This window comes from Oncorhynchus masou, chromosome 31 (genome assembly GCF_036934945.1).
Source record: "Oncorhynchus masou masou isolate Uvic2021 chromosome 31, UVic_Omas_1.1, whole genome shotgun sequence".
NCBI classification, from domain to species: domain Eukaryota; kingdom Metazoa; phylum Chordata; class Actinopteri; order Salmoniformes; family Salmonidae; genus Oncorhynchus; species Oncorhynchus masou.
In genome coordinates, this window is record NC_088242.1 from 64,404,859 (window position 1) to 64,429,512 (window position 24,654).

The window sequence follows — 24,654 nt, forward strand, 5'->3', positions numbered from 1 at the left end:
CATGTCGTCATTCAGCCACGACTCCGTGAAACATAGGATATTACAGTTTTTGATGTCCCGTTGGTAGGATATTCGTGATCGTACCTCGTCTAGTTTATTGTCCAATGATTGCATGTTGGCGAGTAGTGTTGACGGTAACGGCAGCTTTCCCATCCTGACCAGGCATCCGACTCTTTGTCCTCTATACCTGCATCTCTTCCTCTTGCAAATACCCCCTTGATGTCGGTCCTGTGGGGTGTTTGGAGAATGTCTTGTGTCTTGCTTGAAGAAAATAATCTTAGTCTAATCCGAGGTGAGTGATCGCTGTCCTGATATCCAGAAGCGGATTTTCTGCCGTAAGATACGGTTGCAGAAACATTATGTACAAAATAAGTTACAAATAACGTGAAAAAAACACATAATAGCACAATTTAATGGCCGCCCGTAAAACTGATGCAATTTCTGCTGCCAGTGAGTGCTATGGGGAGGTAGACATTTAGGCAGGTTACCTTGACTTCCTTATGCACAGGAACTATGGCAGTCTGTGTCATGTCTTGTTATGTCTGTTCCTGTCCTTTCTCTTCACTCTGTAGGTTACCTTCTCTGTCTCTCATTCTTCAGCTGTTCTACATCTCCCCTAACTAGCTCATTCACTCCTTCCCACCTGTTCTCTCTTCCCCTCTGATTAGGTCTCTATTTCTCTCTCTGTTCCTGCTACTTTCAGTGTCTGATTCTTGTTTGTGTTTTTGATGCCAGAAGCAAGCTGTCGTCCCGTTTGCTTCCACCTTGTCCTATCCTGTCGGAGTCCGCCTGGCAGGTGCATCCTGCATTATACTAACGTTCTTTTGTTCCATTGACTACGTTGGAAGAGGATTTATGCCATTCCTGTTTTTTCATTAAAGAACTCTGTTTTCTGTTAAAACCGCTTTTTCTTCACTCAAGTACATAACAGAAGAATCAGACCAAGAATGGACCCAGCGGCCCGGAACTCCGCCGTCGAGATCCAGGGAGCGATGCTAGAGACATGAGGAGGAATTGTCTGCTGCTCGACATGCCGTTGAAACCCTGGCCGTCCAAGTCTCCGATGACAGGTTCACCAACTCCACCTCGATCCACCGCCCACTTCCAGGGTTTCCGAGTCTCCGGAGCCCAGGATCAACAACCCGCCGTGTTACTCTGACTGAGTGCCGCTCATTCCTCACTCAGTGTGATGTGGTGTTCTCTCTCCAGCCCAACACTTACTCCAGGAGCGCAGCCCGCATAGAATCATTTCTCTCCTTACCGGACGGGCGCGTAGTGGGGCACGGCAATCTGGGAGGCGAGGGCTGAGTGTATTGTATCAGGACTTTAAGGAGGAGATGATACGGGTTTTTGACCGTTCTGTTTTTGGGGAGGAGGCTTCCAGGGCCCTGTCTTCCCTATGTCAGGGGAATCGATCCATAACGGATTATTCTATTGAGTTTCGAATGGAACGAGCCGGCTGCTTTAGGGTCTCCTCGTGGTTAAGGATGAGATCCTGGTTCCTTCCAGTCTGACTCCTTAATAGCTCTCGCTATTCGCATAGAGCGACGGTTTGATCTTCGTCGCCGAGCTCGAGGAAAGGAGCTCGTAGAGTTGCTCCCCTCCCACATCACTGCCACCTGCCGCATCACTGCCACCCTCCTCCGCCGGCTCGGATGCTGAGCCTTGCAGCTGGGGGGTATCCATCTCGGCCAAGGAGAAGGAACGGAGAATCACCAATCGCCTCTGTCTCTACTGCGGCTCCGCTGGTCATTTTGTCACCTCATGTCCAGTAAAAGCCAGAGCTCATCAGTAAGAGGAGGGCTACTGGTGAGCGCAACTACTCAGGCCTCTCCTTCTGATCACGCACTTTTCCGGTCCATCTCCGCTGGCCCGGTTCATCTGCTCTGCAGTGCCTTGATAGACTCTGGGGCGGAGGGCTGTTTTATGGACAGACCTGGGCTCGGGAACATGACATTCCTCTCAGACAGTTAGGGAGCCCACGGCCTTGTTCCCTTAGATGGTAGTTCTCTCCCCAAGATTCAGCGTGAGACGCTGCCTTTAACCCTCACTGTCTCTGGTAATCATAGCGAAACCATTTCTTTTTTAATTTTTCGTTCACCTTTTACACCTGTTGTTTTGGGTCATCCCTGGCTAGTGCGCCATAACCCTTCTATTAATTGGTCTAGTAATACTATCCTATCCTGGAATGTTTCTTGTCATGTGACCGTTTAATGTCTGCTATCCCTCCTGTCCCTCTGTCTTTCTTCACAGGAGGAGCCTGTTTGACAGGGGTGCCGGAGGAGTTCTGCGCACGGTGTTCAGTCGTTCCAAGGCCATTCTCTCCTCCACACCGGTCGTATGACTGTAGTATTGATCTCCTTCCGGGAACTACAGTAGATGTCGGCTCCCGAACGTGAGGATTATTTGTCTGTTTCGCCGACGCCGGTACCATAGTCTCCTCCTCCTCTCCCGCCGGAGCGGGGTTTTTTTTTGTTCAGAAGAAGGACGGGTCCCTGCGCCCATGCGTGGATTATCGAGGGCTGAATGACATAACAGTTAAGAATCGTTATCCGCTTCCTCTTATGTCTTCAGCCTCGAGATCCTGCAGGGAGCCAGGTTTTTCACCAAATTGGACCTTCGTAACGCCTACCATCTCGTGCGCATCAGGGAGGGGGACGAGAAGACGGCGAACACTCCGTTAGGGCACTTTGAATACCGGGTTCTTCCTTTCGGCCTCGTTATCAGCTGTCTTTCAGGCACTAGCTGTCTGAGAGACATGCTGAACATTTTTGTTTTCGTTTACATGGACGATATCCTGATTTTTTCACCGCTCTCGATTCATGTTCAGCACGTGCGACGCGTCCTCCAGCGCCTTTTGAGAACTGTCTTTATGTGAAGGCTGAGAAGTGCACTTTTCATGCCGCCTCTGTCCCTTTTCTCGGTTCCGTTATTTCCGCTGAGGGCATTAAGATGGATCCCGCTAAGGTCCAGGCTGTCATTGATTGGCCCGTTCCTAAGTCACGTGTCGAGCTGCAGCGCTTTCTGGGCTTCGCTAATTTCTATCGTCGTTTCATCCGTAATTTCGGTCAGGTGGCAGCTCCCCTCACAGCCCTTACTTCTGTTAAGACGTGCTTTAAGTGGTCCGTTTCCGCCCAGGGAGCTTTTGATCTTCTTAAGAATCGTTTTACATCCGCACCTATTCTTGTTACACCTGACATCTCTAGTCAGTTTGTTGTTGAGGTTGACGCAGGTGGGCGTGGGAGCCATTCTTTCTCAGCGCTTCCATCCTTGCGCGTTTTTCTCTCATCGCTTATCGCCGTCAGAACGTAACTATGATGTTGGTAATCGCGAACATGCTTCGCCATCCGCTTAGAATGGCGACAGTGGTTTTGATGTCCTTTTGTCGTTGGACTGACCATAGGAACCTTGAGTATCCGTTCAGCCAAACGACTTAATGCGCGTCAGGCTCGTTGGGCTCTGTTTTTCGCTCGTTTCGAGTTTGTTATTTCTTATCGTCCGGGCTCAAAAACACCAAGCCTGATGCTTTATCTCGTCTCTTCAGTTCTTCTGAGGTCTCCACCGACCCCGAGGGGATTCTCCTGGCGGGCGTGTTGTCGGGTTGACTGTCTGGGGAATTGAGAGGCAGGTAAAGCAAGCACTCGCTCACACTCCGTCGCCGCGAGCTTGTCCTAGGAACCTTCTGTTCGTACTCGTCCGGCCGTTCTTCAGTGGGCCCACTCTGCCAAGTAGCCGGCCACCCCGGCGTTCGGGGTACGCCGCTTCCATTCGCCAGCGTTTCTGGTGGCCCACTGGGAACGTGACGCGTCGATTTGTCGCCGCTTGTTCGGTCTGCGCGCAGACTAAATCTGGGAACTCTCCTCCTGCCGGCCGTCTCAGACCGCTTCCCATTCCCTCTCGACCGTGGTCTCACATCGCTTTAGATTTTATCACCGGACTGCCTTCATCAGCGGGGAAGACAGTTATTCTTACAGTTGTCGATAGATTCTCTAAGGCGGCTCATTTCATTCCTCTCGCTAAGCTCCCTTCTGCTAAGGAGACGGCTCAGATCATTATCGAGAATGTTTTCCGAATTCATGGCTCCGTCTGACGTGTTTCCGACAGAGGCCCGCAGTTCACGTCTCAATTTTGGAGGGAGTTTTGCCGTTTGATTGGGGCTTCCGTCAGTCTCTCGTCCGGCTTTCATCCCCAGTCTAACGGTCAAGCTGAACGGGCCAATCAGAAACGCAGTAACCCTGCGTCTTGGTCAGAACAGCTTGGGCAGAGTACGCCCACAACTAATCTGCTACCGGTCTATCTCCTTTTCAGTGTAGCCTCGGGTACCAGCCTCCGCTGTTCTCATCTCAGCTCGCCGAGTCCTGCGTCCCCTCCGCTCAGGCTTTTGTCCAGCGAGCGCACCTGGAAGGTCGGCACTTTGCCGTAATAGGGCGCAGACTGTGAGGGCCGCTTCTGTGACCAAGAGTCCTAGATATTGTTGCGGTCAGAGAGTATGGCTCTCCACTCAGAACCTTCCCCTAAGACAGCTTCTCGCAAGTTGGCCCCGCGGTTCATTGGTCCGTTCCGTATTTCTCAGGTCATTAATCCTGTCGCAGTGCGACTTCTTCTCCCGCTATCTTCGTCGCGTTCACCCGGTCTTCCATGTCTCCTGTGTTAATGCGCCCCCGCTCGTCCCTCCACCTCCCCCATCCTTGTCGAGGGCGCACCCATCTACAGGGTTCGTAAGATTTTGGAATGCGCCCTCGGGGCCGTGGTCATCAGTACCTAGTGGATTGGGAGGGGTAGAGGAGAGGAGTTTTCCCTCTCGGGACTGCTGGACCGTTCGCTGATGATTTCCTCCGTTGCCGCCAGGTTTCCTCTCGAGTGCGCCAGGAGGCGCTCGGTGAGTGGGGGGGTACTGTCATGTCTTGTTATGTCTGTTCCTGTCCTTTCTCTTCACTCTGTCTCTCTGCTGGTCTTTTTAGGTTACCTTCTCTGTCTCTCATTCTTCAGCTGTCTACATCTCCCCTAACTAGCTCATTCACTCCTTCCCACCTGTTCTCTCTTCCCCCTCTGATTAGGTCTCTATTTCTCTCTCTGTTCCTGCTACTTTCAGTGTCTGATTCTTGTTTGTGTTTTTGATGCCAGAAGCAAGCTGTCGTCCCGTTTGCTTCCACCTTGTCCTATCCTGTCGGAGTCCGCCTGGCAGGTGCATCCTGCATTATACTAACGTTCTTTTGTTCCATTGACTACGTTGGAAGAGGATTTATGCCATTCCTGTTTTTCATTAAAGAACTCTGTTTTCTGTTAAAACCGCTTTTGGGTCTTCACTCAAGTACATAACAGTCTGCTTGAAACATGTAGGTATTACAGACTCGGTCAGGGAGAGGTTGACAATGTCAGTGAAGACACTTGCCAGATGGTGCTCAGAGTAGACATCCTGCTCTCAGTACACGCATGCTCTGAGTACTTAGCTACAGTGCATTCTCCACTGTGTGTCCAGCCATAGGGCTAGCTCTGGAACAAAATACTTTTGCTGAAGGATGGGTGGGCTATTACTGTAACTACCAATTAATTGCATGATTACCAAGACCAATAATTATTTAATTACCAAACCCCAATTCTGATCAGCCCAAAGCCTGAGGGTGGACATAGTGGTTTTTCTGTGCAGGGAACCAGGCACATGTGACAGGGATCACACACAAGGCTGAAAATCACATTCCATTAAAGCTAATGGATCTAATTTGTTGGAATTAATGCCATGCAGAAAGGAATTGACCATGGGTAGAATTTAGTGTGACTTTATTTTGGGTCGCCTGGTTTCTCTCTCAGAACTTATTGGTTACCATGGCCTGTGGATTGACAGTGTATGGAGGTGAATATTGGGGGGATAATTTCAGTGCAATTGTAACGGCGTTCTTCGTTTGTCGCAAGAAAGTCAGACCGAAATGCAGCGTGTTGGTTACTCATGTATTTTAATGAAAACAAATGACAATTACATGAAAATACTAATACAAAACAACGAAACGGAACGTGAAACCTAATTACAGCCTATCTGGTGAAACTACACAGAGACAGGAACAATCACCCACGAAATACAAAGTGAAACCCAGGCTACCTAAATACGGTTCCCAATCAGAGACAACGAGAATCACCTGACTCTGATTGAGAACCGCCTCAGGCAGCCAAACCTATGCAACACCCCTACTCAGCCGCAAATCACAATACCAAAAAAACCTCAATACGAAATACAACATAAACCCATGTCACACCCTGGCCTGACCAACTAATAAACTAAAACACAAAAATACTAAGACCAAGGCGTGACAGCAATACATTATTATGTAAGCTTTTTTTCCAATAGATACAGTAAGACTCACTTCCTACACACAACAAGTTAAATTAGTAACTACTTTAAAATCACCCCATAGACTGCTGTGTCCTTTATATCCTTATGCAATGACATTCTCCACTTATTTCCTCATCCCCACATTATCCACCAATAGAGAATTGAAATAAATTAAACAAAGAAATCAGAGGTACACAATCCAATTCATGACAAGGGAGAAAAGAAGATGAAGTTGATTTACGAAGCAATCCATCTCCTCGCTGACAATGCAAGCAGTGAAATTGGATTTAGAGCAAGGAGGGAATTAGATGGAGAGCAGGGGAAACGGCTAAATCATGACTCAGATCGGCACCCAAATCTGTTAATTTCCTGTGTAGCTGACAATAGGGAGAACATACCAACATAAGCTTTCAGGAGTTGAAAACATGCCATTTCTGTCATGAATGGAAAAGGGCTCCATAATGTCAACAATGAGGCCATTCCAGAGAGATATGATACGAAGCAAGCTAGATCTACGCAGTGTTTTCTAAATCTAATCAGTTTCAGTTGACTTCACATTCCAGCTCAGGCTTCATTGGTAATACGATGGTAGATATTGTTCTTCCACCTGCCGCTAACTCTAGGAGGCTTGTAACTGCACGTGCCCGTCGCACATTGCTAGTCGAATGCCAAACTCTTCATTGAGACAATATGAAACAATAATCGATGGGCGAGTCAGTGCCACATTTTCAGTTATGCTGAAATCAAAATTAAACAAACGTTATCTTGCAAATTCAGCAAACTGTGGTGTGAAATAGACTTTTAGAAGTGCAGTCTTTATTTTCATTAATCCTCATTAATGACGTCTTGGTGTGCTTTGGTGTGTTTATCAATGCACAAGCATCTTTTTTCTCAAGTCGTACAAAAGTGTTATATTGCGTGAAGTTTAAAATTCATTCTGTCATTACTATACTGAACAAAAATATAAACCCAATATGTAAAGTGTTGGTCCCATGTTTCATGAGTTTAAATAAAAGATCCCAGAAATGTTCCATACGTACAAAATATGTATTCCTCTACATGTTTTTAAACAACTTTGTTTACATCCCTGTTACTGAGCATTTCTCCTTTGCAAAGATACTCCACCCACCTGAAGGTGTGGCATATCAAGAAGCGGATTAAACAACATAATCATTACACAGGTGTACCTTGTGCTGGGGACAAAAAAAATGCAGTTTTGTCACATAATGCAACAGATGTCTCGAGTTTTGAGGGAGCCTGGAATTGGCTTTAGGAATGTCCATCAGAGCTGTTGTAAGATAATTCAATGATTATTTCTCTACCATAAGCTGCCTCCAACGTCGTTTTAGTGAATTTGGCCTCACAAAAGCAGACCACATTAACCACGCCTCCACATACAGCTTCTCCATCAGCGGGATCGCCTAAGACCAACCACCTAAACAGCTGATGACATTGTGGGTTTGCACAACCAAAGAATTTCTGCACAAACTGTCAGAAACCATCTGCCTCAAGGAAGCTCATCTGTGTGCTCGTCATCCTAACAAGGCCTGATCCATTATTTATTTTAGACAGGTCTAAAGAAGTATGATATGAAGAAAATGTAGTCATTTTCAGAGAACAGAATAGCATACTCTGAGTTTTACGAAGATCGAATTGTACTACACCAGCTCCAGAGAAACACAGTCGAGAGCTGCCCAGTGACACGAGCCTACCAGACGAGCTAAACTTCTCCTATGCTCGCTTCGAGACAAATAACACAGAAAAGTGCATGAGAGCACAAGCTGTTCCGGATGACTGTGTGATCACGCTCTCCGCAGCCGATTTGAGTAAGACCTTTAAACAGGTCAACATTCACAAGGCCAAAGGGACAGACGGATTACCAGGACGTGTATTGTGAACATGCACTGACCAACTGGCAAGAGTCTTCACTGACATTTTCAACCTCTCCCCGTCTGAGTCTGTAATACCAACATGTTTTAATTAAGCAGACCAACATAGTCCCTGTGACCAAGAACACCAAGGCAACGTGCCTAAATGACTACCGACCCGATACACTCATGTCTGGAGCCATGAAGTACTTTTAAAGGCTGGTAATAGCTCCCATCAACACCATCATCCCAGAAACCGTAGACCCACTCCAATTTGCATAGTGCCCAAACAGAGCCTCACATGATGCAATTTCTATTGCACTCCATACTGCCCTTTCCCACCTGTAACAAAATAACACCTATGTGAGAATGCTATTCATTGACTACAGCTCAGCATTCAACACCATAGTGCCCTCAAAACTCATCAATAAGCTTAGGACCGTGCGACTAAACATCTACCTCTGCAACTGGATGCTGGACTTCCTGACGGGCCGCCCCATGTGGTAAAGGGTATTTAACAACACATCTGCCATGCGGATCTCAACACAGGGGCCCTTCAGGGGTGCATGCTCAGTCCCCTCCTGTACTTCCTGTTCACTTATGCCTGCAAAGCCAGGCACAACTCCAACACCATCAGTAAATTTGCCGCTGCAACAACAGTGGTAGGCCTGATCACTGACAAAGATGAGACAGCCTATAGGGAGGAGGTCAGAGACCTGGCCGTGTGGTGCCAGGACAACAACCTCTCTCTAAACGTGATCAAGACAAAGGAGATGATTGTGGACTACAGGAAAAAGGGGAACGAGCAAGCCCCCATTCTCATTGATGGGGCTGCAGTGGAGCAGGTTGAGAGCTTCAAGTTCCTTGGTGTCCACATCATCAACAAACTAACATGGCCCAAGCACACCAAGACAGTCATGAAGAGGGCACGACAACCTATTCCCCTCAGAAAACTGAAAAGATTTGGCATGGGTCCTCAGATCCTCAAAATGTTCCAGAGCTGCACCATCGAGAGCATCCTGACTGGTTGCATCACTGTCTGGTATGGCAACTGATCGGCCTCCGACCGCAAGGCACTACAGAGGGTAGTGCGAATGGCTCATGACCTCACTGGGGCCAAGCTTCCTGCCATCCAGGACCTCTATACCAGGCGGTGTCAGGGGAAGGCCCTAAAATCACCCTAGTCATAGACTCTTGTCTCTGCTACTGCATGACAAGCGATACCAGAGCGCCAAGTCTAGGTCCAAGAGGCTTCTGAACAGCTTCTACCCCCAAGCCATAAGACTCCTGAAGATCAAGTCAAATGGCTACCCAGACTATTTGCAGTGCCCACCGCTCACCCCCTCTTTACACCACTGCTACTCTGTTGTCATCTATGCATAATCACTTTAATAACTCTACCTACATGTACATACTAATATATATAATAGAATATAACAGAAAGGATATTTCCTCCAAACGATTTGAGGGAGACAATATTGAAACATCAATCCATGGGCGTGTCACATTTTCATTTCTACTGAAATCAAAACTAAAGAAATGTTATCTTGTAAAATTCAGCAAACTATGGTGTGAAATAGACTTTTAGAAGTGCCGTCTGCCCACATAGGGCTATTCTGTGTTGAGCGGTTAACAAATAAATAGGTATTCCTATACGCTTAATTTAGAGTTATTAATGTAAATTTAGTTGTTCAGCAATCATTGGGCTATATGTTTTGATTTTTAATACATTTTAAGGTTGCATGATGCGACAAATAACGATTTGAAAAAAGTTGGTTGAAAGGCATGAGCTCTGCTTTGTTTCTTTGAGCAGGCTCTACACACTACATCAGTCACTTCCTCTTCGTCTGAAGAGGAGGTGTAGCAGGGATCGGACCATAACGCAGCGTGGAGAGTGTCCATATGGTTTATTATAAAGCATTAACTGAACACTAAGAAATACAAAACAATAAAAGTGACCATGACCATGAACGAAAACCAAACCCAAACAGTCCCGTGTGGTGACAGACACGGAAACAAACACCCACAAACCAACAGTGAAACCAAGGCTATCTAAATATGGTTCTCAATCGGGGACAACGATAAACAGCTGCCTCTGATTGAGAAACATATCAGGCCAAATATAGAAATAGAAAAACATACATAGACTGCCCACCCCAACTCACGCCCTGACCATACTAAATAAAGACAAAACAAAGGAAAATAAAGGTCAGAACGTGACACACTCATTCACAATTTGCAGTCACTTGACTATGCCTAGAATTTCACGGCGGCATCTCCTTTGTGTGGCCTTAACGCAATGCCTTTTTTGGCCAGTGTGCCCTTCTCCCTGAGTGCTGCGCGCTCAGTATCACCTCTCACTCACATGGCTCTCCATCACATGATCGGGTCTTTCTCACAGACTACATGTGAAGACAGACACATCGGGGACGCAACTGTGTATGTCCTTATCATAATTCCAAGGTGCATATTGAAGATTTTGGATGAACTGACTATATTTACACTACGTTCAAAAGTTTGGGGTCACTTAGAAATGTCCTTGTTTTTGAAAGAAAAGCACATATTTTGTCCATTAAAATAACATCAAATTGATCAGAAATACAGTGTCGACATTTTTAATGTTGTAAATGATCATTGTAGCTGGAAACGGCAGATTTGTTATGAAATATCTACATACAGAGGCCCATTATCAGGGCACGTTGTGTTAGCTAATCCAAGTTTATAATTTTAAAAGGCTAATTGATCATTAGAAAAGCCTTTTGCAATTATGTTACCACAGATGAAAACTGTCATGCTTATTAAAGAAGCAATGAAACTGTCCTTCTTTAGACAAGTTGAGAATCTGAAGCATCAGCATTTGTGGGTTCGATTACAGGCTCAAAATCGCCAGAAACAAAGACCTTTCTTCTGAAACTCATCAGTCTATTCTTGTTCTGAGAAATGAAGACTATTCCATGAGAGAAAATGGTGTGAAACTGAATATCTGGTACAAAGCTGTGTACTACTCCCTTCACAGAACAGCGCAAACTTCCTCTAACCAGAACAGAAAGAGGAGTGGGAGGCCCCGGTGCACAACTGAACAAGAGGACAAGTACATTAGAGTGTCTAGTTTGAAAAATAGATGCCTCACAGGTCCTCAACTGGCAGCTTTATTAAATAGTAACCGCAAAACACCAGTCTCAACATCAACAGTGAAGAGGCGACTCCAGGATGCTGGCCTTTTAGGCAGAGTTCCTTTGTCCAGTGTTGAGTTATTTTGCTCATCTTAATATATATTTTTTCGTTGGCCAGTCTGAGATATGGCTTTTTGTTTGCAAACCTGCCTAGAAGGCCAGCATCCCGGATTCGCCTCTTCACTGTTGACGTTGAGAATTTGGCAATTTCTTGAATAGCCTTCATTTCTCAGAAGAAGAATAGACTGACGAGTTTCAGAAGAAGGTATTTGTTTCTAGCAAGTTTGGTAGGCTATAATACGGTCACCGCAACAGCCCTAGACCCGTCATCCGTTCTGCATCATAACCAATTTCAGTAGGAAAACGCTCACCTTCGATGATCAATGGTTCACTGTAGAAGTTTGGTCTTCGCGGATGAATCCCATTTTCAACTGTACCGGGCAGATGGCAGACAGAGTCTATGGCGTTGCGAGCGTTTTGCTGATGTCAACGTTATGTACAGATTGCTCCATGGTGGCTGTGTGGTTATGGTATGGGGAGGCATAAACACACACAATTGCATTTTTTCTATGGCATTAATCTGCCTCCATCACCTTATGTCAACCATTAAGCATGTTTGGGATGCTCTTGATTGACGTGTATTGACAAGTGTGTTCCAGTTCCTGACAATATCCTGCAACTTCGCACAGCCATTGAAGAGGAGTGGGACAACATTCCACAGTCCACAATCAACAGCTTGATCAACTCTGTGTCACACTGCATGAGGCAAATGGTGGTCACACCAGATACTGACTGGTTTTCTGATTCTCAGTCATGTGGAATCCATAGATTAGTGCCTCATTTATTTAAATTGACTACTGTCCTTATATCAACTGTAACTCAGTCAAATCTTTGAAATGGTTGCTTGTTGCGTTTATATTTTGTTCCGTGTAAATGTATAATGTGATATATTTTAACATTACAATTTTTTTAACACAAAAATACATTTGATTAATAAAGTATTTAATCTGTCATCTTCCTCAAATTAAGGGGATGGTGAAATATTTGAAAGGGGGAGGGAATCTGATTTCTTTGGTTCTCAACTCACGATAAAACCATCTGATTCCTAGAGCTGGACTGCTGAGGCCAATTACCGGATAAGTACAGTGTCTCTCTGTACTGATATTATGGCCTAGGATCATGGCCTAGCGTCATGCAGTCACGCTCCTTGGGAGTCCTCTGGCCACACTGCACAGTGGGTGTGATGGAACATACAGTCTATGTGCCATCAGGCAGCAGGAGAAGAGGCCATCAATGTAGCCATGTCATGGTCATGGCTGTAGGGAACCATTCTAGGCACCATGGCTGACAGAGCTATGGGATTGCTCATGCTGATGCTCAGTCTCTTTATTTTGGGGATTTACAGTATATGCCATTGGATTGGCAAAACCAAACGTAACCAAAGGCTTCATATGTTTTGACTAAATCACATGCCATCAGACAGCAGGAAAAAGGAACAGCTTGGCAATGGAGAACGAGTTCAGAGCAATGATTGCATAGTATTTTGAGATTAGGGATCAGAAAATGTACACAGCGTCAGACAGGAATACAAATACTAGGGTAAAAAAGGTAAACCTTTTATATAAGGAGTAACCACTGGAATACATGTTTTACTGAAATAATAGCAAAAGCACAGGTCACTAGATTGCACTCCTAGTTGGTCTCATGCATTGAAAACAGAAATGTGACTCAAATAGACTAGGCTAGATTGAGCAGATTCCAAAGCACTGGTCACTTCTATCTGTATCCAGACAATACTATTACAAATAAAAACAGGACCACACATCATCAGCCAGTGGAACAGAACTAGCAACATTCATTGTTGTTTGTTATATTTAACGAGGGAAGTCAGTTAAGAACAAATTCTTATTTACCACGATGGTCTATACCAGCCAAACCCAGACGATGCTGGGCCAATTGGGTGTCACCCTATGGGACTCCCAATCAAGTGATGCCTCTTGCACTGAGATGCAGTGCCTTAGACCACTGTGCAACTCGTGACCCCAAAATTCCACAGAGCTCATGTCAAAGAGCAAAGACTTGAAAATGGGCATCTGGGAGCCAACAACACCTGCAGATTGAAAAAAAACACATCGCTAGATAAAGCTAGTATGAGGTCTAAAAGACAGCTCATAGGATTAGCCTAGAGTCAAAGCATAGCATGTATATACATATCTTTGAGGAAATTAGCCCACATACAGCTGCACCAGTAAGGCTGTGTTTGTTCATTAGGGGATATACATTAGGGGATCGAGCTTTTGATCTATTTTCAGATGAGCCTGATGTTTAACATGGAAGCTGATTATGCAGTTTTAAATATGTAGTTCTAACCAAATGTTTAGGAATGTGTTATCTTCTTCATCCTGTTGTTGGAGTACCTCATAGTAATTTCTAATAATTTCTAATAATTTGTAACTGTTTTTCAATGGTTGAGGCAGCAAATTAAATGCTGCAAAGTAAGAAAAGTGGTGGTGAAGATATATTATCCGTTATCATTTGAACCCATGTCCATTTAACATTTGATATACTCTTTACTTAAGGAGCAGAGTAATACATAACTACTGTCCATTGCAGCATGCATACAGTGTCTGAAAACACTGTCATTTATATTACATCATACAGGACACGGCGCAACTACTCACAGCATCCTGGTTTGATCCCGCCTCACATCTACTCCCTCTCTCTTTCTCTTTCTTCCCTCTCCCATTCATTTTCTCTTTCTCAATTCAATTCAAGGGGCTTTATTGGCATGGGAAACATGTGTTAACATTGCCAAAGCAAGTAAGGTAAACAATAACAATCTCTCTCTCTCTCTCTCTCTCTCTCTCTCTCTCTCTCTCTCTCTCGTTGGGTCTCTCTCTCTCTCTCTCTCTCTCTCGTTGGGTCTCTCTCTGTGTCTCTTTTTTTCTCTCTTTCTCTCTCTGTCTCGGTCTCACTCTTTACCTTTCATTCTCTCCCCTTCTTTCTCTCACTCTCTCTTTCTCCCCCTCATCTCTCTACCCATCATTGTGCTTTCTCTTTTGGACATGTTAGGAGGCAAAATGAGGACCTGTCAACCAAGCACCTGGAGGTAACCAAGAGGAAATAGACTTTGGCAGCAGCAGAAACAAAAGTCCCATCTTTTGCAAGATACACCAAATCAATATCGCTCCAGTGGAGGGTCTCATACTGTGCAAACACAAAAGATAGCTCAGCCTGCCCTGGCTTGTCAGATACCCTCCTCGATGAGCCTGAGAAATAAGGAAACACACACACGCACGCACATGCACACATACACACACACAGAGACAAACGCACACAAGCACACTAACTCACACACATCCTCTCCAGCCCCCACAACAGCCGAACATAAACGTGTCAGGGGTGTCTGCTTTTACCCCAGGCGAAAAGCACAAAGTAGAATGGCTTTTTATTTTTTTGGCCCACAAACGTTCCTTTTCTCCCTTCGTTGCAGCCACATTCACAGATTCCATGGAGCAGGGAGAAAAGGAGAGAAAAATCTGGCAAAGAAACGTTGCTGAGTCTTCTTTCACTTGGTCATCGCTTCAGTGCGCAATCATTATGAGTTTTTTGTGATGGCTGCCAGTCACATGGTGGGGCTTTGACAGAGCTTGGCATGTGATATGGATGGCATGGGGGGATGGGAGAAGGCGGACGTTGGGAACCTTCAGGCAGGGGCTGGTGGATGGTGGAAGGGAATGACATAATGCCAGTCTGTGAGGGAGCTACAGAAAGACACACAATAATGAGATGCAGAACGGAATCAGGTCAGCTCCTGGCAGAGGCTTGAGTTTTAGACAAAGCTCCAATTAAGAGGAAGAGAGAACGGGACCAAAAAGACCCAATCAATCAAATCCTCAATGCAGTATATACGCAGGAGCTGTTTTTCTCATGGTCAAAAAAACACCAGGTAACATTGTGTAAACATTGCTGTGGTGGATTTGATTGAATTGCAACCGCAGGCAAACTAGTCGCTCAATGTCTGTTTTCTGGGTGGGATAGCCTCTGAGAAGGATTGCTACTAGAAGTGTGGTAGCTGATGTACATACTTGCACCACTCCCACTCTTCATCTCCCATAACCGTGAGTAGAAGCTGAACATGAGCAACAACAAACTGTGACCAATGCAATGGATGGGATTACCATAGATGTTATCGCTGGCATTGGTTTGCTGCTGTTAATCTTCAACATGTTTATGGAGAGAATCTGACTGGTGGAAAGAGAGGGCACACTTTTCCTTCACTACAAAGTCTACAGATTAAAAAACAACCCAGGTTATTGCTGTTGAGCAAACCCAGAGAACTTGTTTTCTGCATGACTACAGCAAGCATAGCAACAGTGCTGGAATTTTGCTATTTGTCCAAGCACAGTGAATGATTTGGAGAAACCATAGCAGATGACTAAAGGTAAACAGCACCAACCCATTCAAAAAATGTTTATAGTTTACTTATAGATTGTCAGATATGAGAACAAAGAGACATTGAAAACAGTACAACATCACCAGTCCCTCATCCCTAACACCCACCCCACCGAAAAAGTAAATTAAGTAAAAATTAAATAAAAATAGACATTGATGGAAACATAAACAAAATAAAAACTATGGTAATGATAGTAATTAATGGTAATTGCAAGATGCTGACACTAAGAATGCTGGACGGAATGTTGTACTCTAACAGTAGCACCAACAACACCAGCAGCACCAGCAACATCTACTTTATATCAGCGCCCCCCAACCCTGGTCCCGGGGACCAAAATGGGCACACACCCCGACCCCAGCCACCACCACATCCGATTTCAATCAAGGGCTTGATAATGATTTGGTAAATTGAGTAGAGTTCACTATTGCGAAGGAAAGAACAAAGATGTGCAGCCTCCGGGCCCCCAGGACCAGGACTGAGATGCATAGGCCGACACTGCAGGCTACAGAAAACAGTAAGGCAGCATCGGAAGACAGGGTAGAAAAATACTTATAGGGCATAACATTAAACATTTAAAAAAAAGTTTTGTCACACGTGTGAGAATGCATCAAAAATGGGGTGCCAAAAGTCACTCAAAGATTGGAACGACTCCCTCCCCCGAAAATGATGATATTTTGGGGGTTACAATCTTTTATTTGTTTTTTTAAAACAGTACAACAGACACATACAAAAGACAACATACAGATCCACACAAACATCAACGACATCACACCTGCCCAAACCCACCTGTGATATGAAAGTCTGCATTGGTCAGTCCAAAATTGGTTATAATTCTGTCATGGAAACAAATGTATTTCCTATTACTAAGTCATTTATGGTTCCTATACCTTTAGCTTTCCATGTGGACCAATTTATCACTCCCTCCTGAAAACCTATCCAAGGATTTTTCCATTGGGTTGTATTTTTGGGTAATTACATCGTTTCTTTTAGAATCCATAACTTTTCTTCCATATTGATTTAGTGTTCATAATTATGAAGTTGTTAATGTTCTTAGCTTTATCCTTTATGAGGGTGAACATTCACATCTTCAATAATTACGCTTTGTTCCTGTCGCAAATAAAAGCCTTGGGTGGCGAGTTGATAGAATTCCACCCTCAGACTTAGGGAGTTGTAAAATGTTCCTTTTTTATTCCATGAGTTTTATTTGCACATATAAAGTCTGTTATGGCCAAGTATACTTAATTAAGTATACTTAAATAATGTCTTCAGTAGGGTAATTGGTATTACCAAGAATAAATATAAAAACTTTGAGAGCCATGCCATTCATTCTACCTGTAACATTCATGGGAGGATTGTTCCATTTAAATAGAGCTGCTATAATATTGTTGAGTAATGGGATAAAGTTATTTTGTATATATGTATTGTTTGTTGTCACTTATTAAGCATCCTACGTTTTTGAAATGTTTTGTGTTCCACTTAAAGGATTGCTGTAGATTATGAGTTGTAATTTGTATTTTTCCTCCTGACATTATTTCAGTTCATTATAAGATAATTGTATATCCTGAGAATCTAGAGTATTCAGAAAATATGTTTAGCTAGGAGGGCTTTCAATATTGATCAGGTATATCAGGAAATCAAATACGTTTAGTTGATATTCATGTTTACCAATACTAATACCTGTTACATTTGGGTCCTGACTAATTCTTTCTGCAAGAAGTTCAATTGCCAGTGCAAACAGGAGGGGAGAGAAAAGACATCCCTGTCTTGTGCCCCTTTCTAAAGCAATTTAATCAGATCATGTATTATTTGTGTATATTTTTGCTTTAGGATATTTCTATCCTTCTAAATCACTCATCTTTTTTTCCAATTTTCACCTAAAATGACATACCCAAATCTAACTGTCTGTAGCTCAGGCCCTGAAGCAAGGATATGCATATTCTTGATACCATTTGAAAGGAAACACTGAAGTTTGTGGAAATTAGAAATTATTGTAGGAAAATAAAACACATTAGATCTGGTAAAAGATAATAACAAAAAACATGAATTGATTTTGTGCTGCATTCTTTCTTAATCCCTTTTTCCCCCATCTTTTTGGTATCCATTTGGTAGTCACTGTCTTGTCCCATCACTGCAACTCCTGTATGGAGACGGAAGGTTGAGAGCCATGCGTCCTCCGAAACAACAACCCAGCCAAGCCGCACTGCTTCTTGACACAATGCCCACTTAACCTGGAAGCCAGCCGCACCAATGTGACAGATGAAACACCGTACACCTGGTGACTGTGTCAGCGTACATGTGCCCGGCCCGCTACAGAAGTCACTAGAGCGCGATGGGACATGGACAGCCCGGCCGGCCCAACCCTCCCCTAATGATGCTGGGCCAATTGTGCGCCACCCCATAGGTCTCCTGGTCGCGGGCTGCTGCAACAGACCCTGGACTCGAACCAGGAACTCTAGTGGCACAATTTGCACTGTGATCCAGTGCCTTCGACCACTGCGTCACTCAGGAGGCCCTATTCCATCCTCTTTGAAATGCAAGAGAAAGGCCACAATCTATTCTTCCAGTTTAGGCGCAATTTAGATTTTGCTGCTGTAAATTTGACAGGAGAGTTAGATTAAAAAAGAAAATACACTATGCAGTATCAAGTCTGGTAAGACTTTTGCCATTCTATTGCTTATGAGCTTTGTTATTATTTTATTTTCACAATTTATTAAACTGTAATATTAATTGAATTCTCGAGATTTTCCTGATTTTAATATAATTGAAAAAACTGTTTGATACATGGAACTAGGAAGTACTGAATTGAGTGAAGTGTGTTGTCATTTGTGTAAATAAGGGTGCTACTTTGTCCCAAAATGTTAAATGAGGGTGCTACTTAGTCCCAAAATGTTAAATAGAATTCTATGGATGGGAAAGCTGTCCATTCCTGGTGCTTTTCTCCAAGCAAATGTTTTAATGGTGTCCAATATACATTTTTTTGGTGATCTCTATTTTTAGCGGTTGTTTTCCTTCCACAAGCTTCCCACAATAAGTTGGGTGAATTTTGGCCCATTCCTCCTGACAGAGCTGCTGTAACTGAGTCAGGTTTGTAGGCCTCCTTTCTTGCACATATGTTTTCAGTTCTGCCCACAAATTTTCTATGGGATTGAGGTCAAGGCTTTGTGATGGCCAATCCAATACCTTGACTTTGTTGTCATTAAGCCATTTCGCCACAACTTTATGCTTGGTGTCATTGTCCATTTGGAAGACCCATTTGCGACCAAGCTTTAACTTCCTGACTGATGTCTTGAGATGTTGCTTCAATATATCCACATAATTTTCCATCCTCATGATGTCATGTATTTTGTGAAGTGCACCAGTCCTACCTGCAGCAAAGCACCCCCACAACATGATGCTGACACCCCCATGCTTCACAGGAGTGGCTATGGAACAAGTTTCTGAATATCCTTGCTTGTCCCAGCCAAAGCCCAGACTTTAACCCGATTGAACATCTATGGAGAGACCTGAAATTAGCGATGCAGCGACACTCCCCACCCAACTTGACAGAGCTTGAGAGGATCTGCGGAGAAGAATGAGAGAAACTTCCCAAAATACACGTGTGCCAAGCTTGTAATGTCATACCCAAGAAGACTTGAGGCTGTAATCACTGTCAAATGTGCGTAATTAACAAAGTACTGAGTAAAGGGTCTGAATACTTGGGATAAATGTGATTTGAGTTTTTGTTTTTGATTTGTCATTATGAGGTATTCTGTGTATATTGAGTTTGTGTAGATTTATTTAATGAATTTTAGAATAAGTCTAATGTAACAAAATGTGGAAAAAGTCAAGGGCCCTGAATACTTTCGAGATGCACTGTAGGTATTCATTCCCTTTGGATTTTTTTCCCATTTTGATCCATTACAAAATGGGATTAAAATACAGTGCCTTCAGAAAATGTTCACACCCCTTTACTTTTTCCACATTGTGTTGTCTTTACATGCCTGAATTTCAAATTGATTCACTAAACACTAAACAGATGAGCCAGGATCATATCCATGGGCAATGTCTACAGCGCTGAGCCAACCACAGAGCCGGAGCACTCGGTTGATTCCCCCAAGCTACACATTTTCCTGAGAAATGAGGCGCAGTAATTCCTATTGGTCTCTTCATACACGAGTGTGGACCGAGAACTCATTTTGGACAGCTGGCCCTGCAACACATGCAGGGCTACAGCGACATGCACATGCATGCACACATGCACGCATACACTCATGAAATATACAAATATACAGATACACTGACACACCGACACACACACAGACAGAAGGCAAAAAGAGTTGTGTCAAGATAAGTTCACATTCTGCTCACACACAGGCTGATTCAAACCGACATTACACACACACATAAACTTTATGTCAATATTGCCCTTTCTTTCACTTGCACACATTTTCTTTGTAATTGCTATTGTGTATATCTCTCTCATTTCCCGCCCAATTTCTGTTGTTGTAGTCTGATGTCCTTTCATCCCGCTGGGAACACCATGTCATTTCAACTTGGAAATGTCGGTCATTTTTGGTTGAGACATTGATCAATGAGATTTCAACCTTTATCTACCCACTCCAAAAGACATCCAGAAGTTTGTTGAATTCCCAATGTGTTATCACTCCACTTTAAATAATTTAAAAGCACAAAAAGTTCAAATGGGAATACAATGTCAGATATTTTGTATTTATACAACAACTTAATGTGTTATTACTCTACTTCATCTAATAGCAAAGCCAGATCACATGGAATGTAGTTGAGATTACATTACCGTACATACAGTGCCTTCAGAAAGTATTCATACCCCTTGACTCAGGAAAATGTGAAGTCAACATGAATTATATTGTTTTTTCACACATCTACACACAATACCCCATAATGACAAAGTGGAAAAAAGTTTAAGACAATACATAAATACAGAAATATCTCCTTTAAATAACTATTCACACCCCTGACTCAATACTTTGTAGAAACACTATTGGCAGTGTTTATAATTAAAGTAAAATAACAATAGATGTAAACAATAACAGTAAAATAACAATAGCGAGACAATATAGAGGGGGGTTCCCGAAACAGAGTCAGTGTGCAGGGGCACCGGATAGTTGAGGTGGTATGTACATGTAGGTAGAGTTATTAAAACGAATATGGATAGATTACAACAGAGAGTAGCAGTGGTTTAAAGAGGGGGTGGTGGGGGGGAACTGCAAATAGTCTTGGTAGCCATTTGACTTGATCTTCAGGAGTCTTATGGCTTGGGGGTAGAAGCTGTTTGGAATTAGACTTGGCGCTCCGGTATGGCTTGCCATGCGGTAGCATAGAGAACAGTCTGTGGTCGCTGGAGATTTTGACAATTTTTAGGGCCTTCCTCTGACACCGCCTGGTATAGAGGTCCTGGATGGCAGGAAGCTTGGCCCCAGTGAGCTACTGGGCTGGACGCACTATCCTCTGAAGTGCCTTGTGGTCAGAGGCCGAGCAGTTGCCATACCAGGCAGTGAGGCAACCAGTCATGATGCTATCGATAGTGCAGGTGTAGAACCTTTGGAGGATATGAGTACCCATGCCAAATCTTTTCAGTTTCCTGAGGGGGAACAGGTTTTGTTGTGCCCTCTTCACGACCGTCTTCGTGTGCCTGGACCATGTTAGTTTGTTGGTGATGTGGACACCAAGCTCTCAACCTTCGCCACTAGAATGGGGGCGTGCTCGGTCCTCTTTGTCCTGTAATCAAGAATCATCTCCTTTGTCTTGATCACGTTGAGGGAGATGTTGTTATCCTGCACCACACGTCCAGGTCTCTGACCTCCTCCCTATAGGCGGTATCATCATCATCGGTGATCAGACCTACCTCTGTTGTGTCATCGGCATTCTTAATGATGGTATTGGAGTCGTGCCTGGTCGTGCATTCATGAGTGAACAAGGAGTGCAGGAGGGGACTGTGCACGCACAGCTGAGGGGCTCCCTTGTTGAGGATCAGCATGGCAGATGTGTTGTTACCTACCCTTACCACCTGGGGGCAGCCAGTTGCACAGGGAGGTGTTTAGTCCCAGGATCCATAGCTGAGTGATGAGCTTTGAGGGCACTATGGTTTTGAACACTGATCTGTAGTCAATGAATAGCATACTCACATAGGTGTTGCTATTGTCCAGGTGGGAAAGGGCAGTGTGGAATGCAATAGAGATTGCATCATCTGTGGATCAAATTGGAGTGGGTCTAGGGTTTCTGGGATAATGGTGTTGATGTGAGCCATGACCAGCCTTTCAAAGTACTTCATGGCTACAGATGTGAGTGCTACGGGTCGGTAGTCATTTAGGCAGGTTAACTTAGTGTTCTTGGGCATTGGGACTATGGGGGTCTTCTTGCAACATGTTGGTATTACAGATTCAGACAGGGAGAGGTTGATCTTCGTCCTGTATTGATGCTTTGCCTGTTTGATGGTTCATCGGAGGGCATAGCAGGATTTCTTATACGCTTCCTTGTTAGAGTAGCTTCCTGTAATTAATAACTTCACCATGCACAAAATATATTCAATATCAGCTTTTTTTATTTTCACCCATCACCAATAGGTGCTCTTGTTTGCAAGGCATTGGAAAACTCCCCTGGCCTTTGTGGTTGAATCTGTGTTTGAAATTCTCTCCTCGACTGAGGGACCTTACAGATATGTGTGGGGTACAGAGATGAGATATTCATTCAAAAATCATGTTAAACACTATCATTCCACACAGAGTGAGTCCATGCAACTTATTATGTGACTTGTTAAGCAATGCTTTACTTCTGAACCTATTTAGGCTTGTCATAAATAAGGGGTTGAATACTTATCGACTCAAGACATTTCAGCTTTTCATTTTTAAATATAATTACACTTTGACTTTATGGGGTATTGTGTGTGGGACAGTTCACACACAATACCCCAGATTATATGTATCGGTATAAATCAATCACCCTATACAGTTAATTTCACAATCAATATCAAAAGCTCTATCACATAGGCAAGGACAGAAGCCCCAAGAGTGTGTCCTGTGTGCATCCTTGTGTGTGTGTGTGTGTGTGTGTGTGTGTGTGTGTGTGTGTGTGTGTGTGTGTGTGTGTGTGTGTGTGTGTGTGTGTGTGTGTGTGTGTGTGTGTGTGTGTGTGTGTGTGTGTGTGTGTGTGTGTGTGTGGATTAGCATGGTACAGAAACAACTACATGCATTTTTGTTTCAGAATATAAACCAGAGGCATTTTTTCATGGTTGTTTTCATCTTGAAGTGTCCGTTAGTGAGCTTAATGACATGCTGAATGAGCTACAATACACCTTCAGAGGAGTGGACGATGACAAAAAGAGATCCAGAGACGCATTACAGTTAACTGAGAAATCCAGACACCAAGCCTGTGGCATTGTGGGGATGGAGGAGTGTCATTCCCACAATAGAGTGCCCTTATTAAGTTAATAACAACAAAATGAGCTCTCTCATGCCCTGTGCCCCGTTCAGTATGCACCGGTGCTATTGTTTGTGTTCTGCCAGGTTTACCTTTCAAACGCGCTGGGGGACATTAAAGCAATGACACTGATGTTTGTTATTGCGCTACAGCTGAGCTCATGGTGGTTCTGGATTTAGCCAATCAGTAACACACAAGAGGAGCACACAGACACACATATACTGAACCATGCACACACACACTCACACTAAAACACAAACTTCAACTACACAAAAATGAACAAAAACATGGGTGATCAGAAATGATGCAAGACATGTTACTATTCTGTCTGCTAGTTTCATAGCTGATCAATCAATCCAGACAAACAATTCAAATAACATGCTAATTACCTTCAATCCATCAGGATCTGATGTACAATTGTCTGAGGGTGGTGCCATAGAAGCTAAGATGAGCCTCTCAGAGTATGTGTACTAAGTCTTACTTGTAACGTTTAAGAAAGTGAGCTTAATCAATTTGTTTGAGTCAACACCACATCAAGAAGGCTAAGACAACTTCACACCAAGCACAGATGTCAATTCAATGTCTAGTTTTGATTTACATTTGGTTGTTGTCAACTAACGTGAATTCAATGTGAAACCAACAAAGAAAGTATACCTTGTGATTTTATTTAGGTAAATAGTTGGGTTAAAAAAAAGATCTTACATTGATTACTTTTTTAGTGTTCAGTGTTCCATGCTGATTCAATATCATCCCATATCATGTTGTTGTTTATATGACATGTAAACAACGTTGATAAACCCGTTTTTGCCCAGTTTGTTGGGATGGGAGCATTCTCCATTCAATGTCACAATCTGTCATTTATAAAAATCACTCCCTCACGGGGTCTGGAGGAAAAGGACACATATTGCAGAGGAAAACAAACATCTATTAAACCAATTCGTTATCTTTTTAATCAGCTGACCTGAGTTGTGTCCCAGGGAACTGCAGAGCTGGGGTGAGTCTAGAACTCTTGCTAGCTATTATTCATCTGTAAAACACAGCAGCACCATTACAGAGGGGACAACACAGACAATGAGGAGAAATGTATTGCTATCAAAGAGCTAAGGAGTGTTACCCATCAAGGGGCTAACTATAGACAACATTAACTTGCATAGTAAACAAAAGTAGAATACTTGAACATGATACAAGTTTTGTCTGTTGCAAGAGTTGTTTCAGAATCATACTTCCACAATGAGTAACTAACTAGAGGACCTTTGGTGTTACTGTATGCTTTGCTAGGAAGATTTTGGGAACTAAGATATCAATTTCATTGTGATAGGATGCCACTACACTCCTAGAAAAATGGTTCCAAGATTTATGCAGCTATCCCCATAAGAGAACCCTCTTTGGTTCCAGGTA

At 43.6% G+C, this 24,654-nt stretch overlaps 1 protein-coding gene across 1 annotated transcript in view; it reads right to left on the reverse strand.

The window, feature by feature from the left end:
* The window catches only part of LOC135524272 (leucine-rich repeat-containing protein 4C-like), a 136,826-nt gene that overhangs the window by 13,626 nt on the left and 98,546 nt on the right, over positions 1-24,654 (reverse strand). The gene's annotated exons all lie outside the window — the stretch shown is intronic.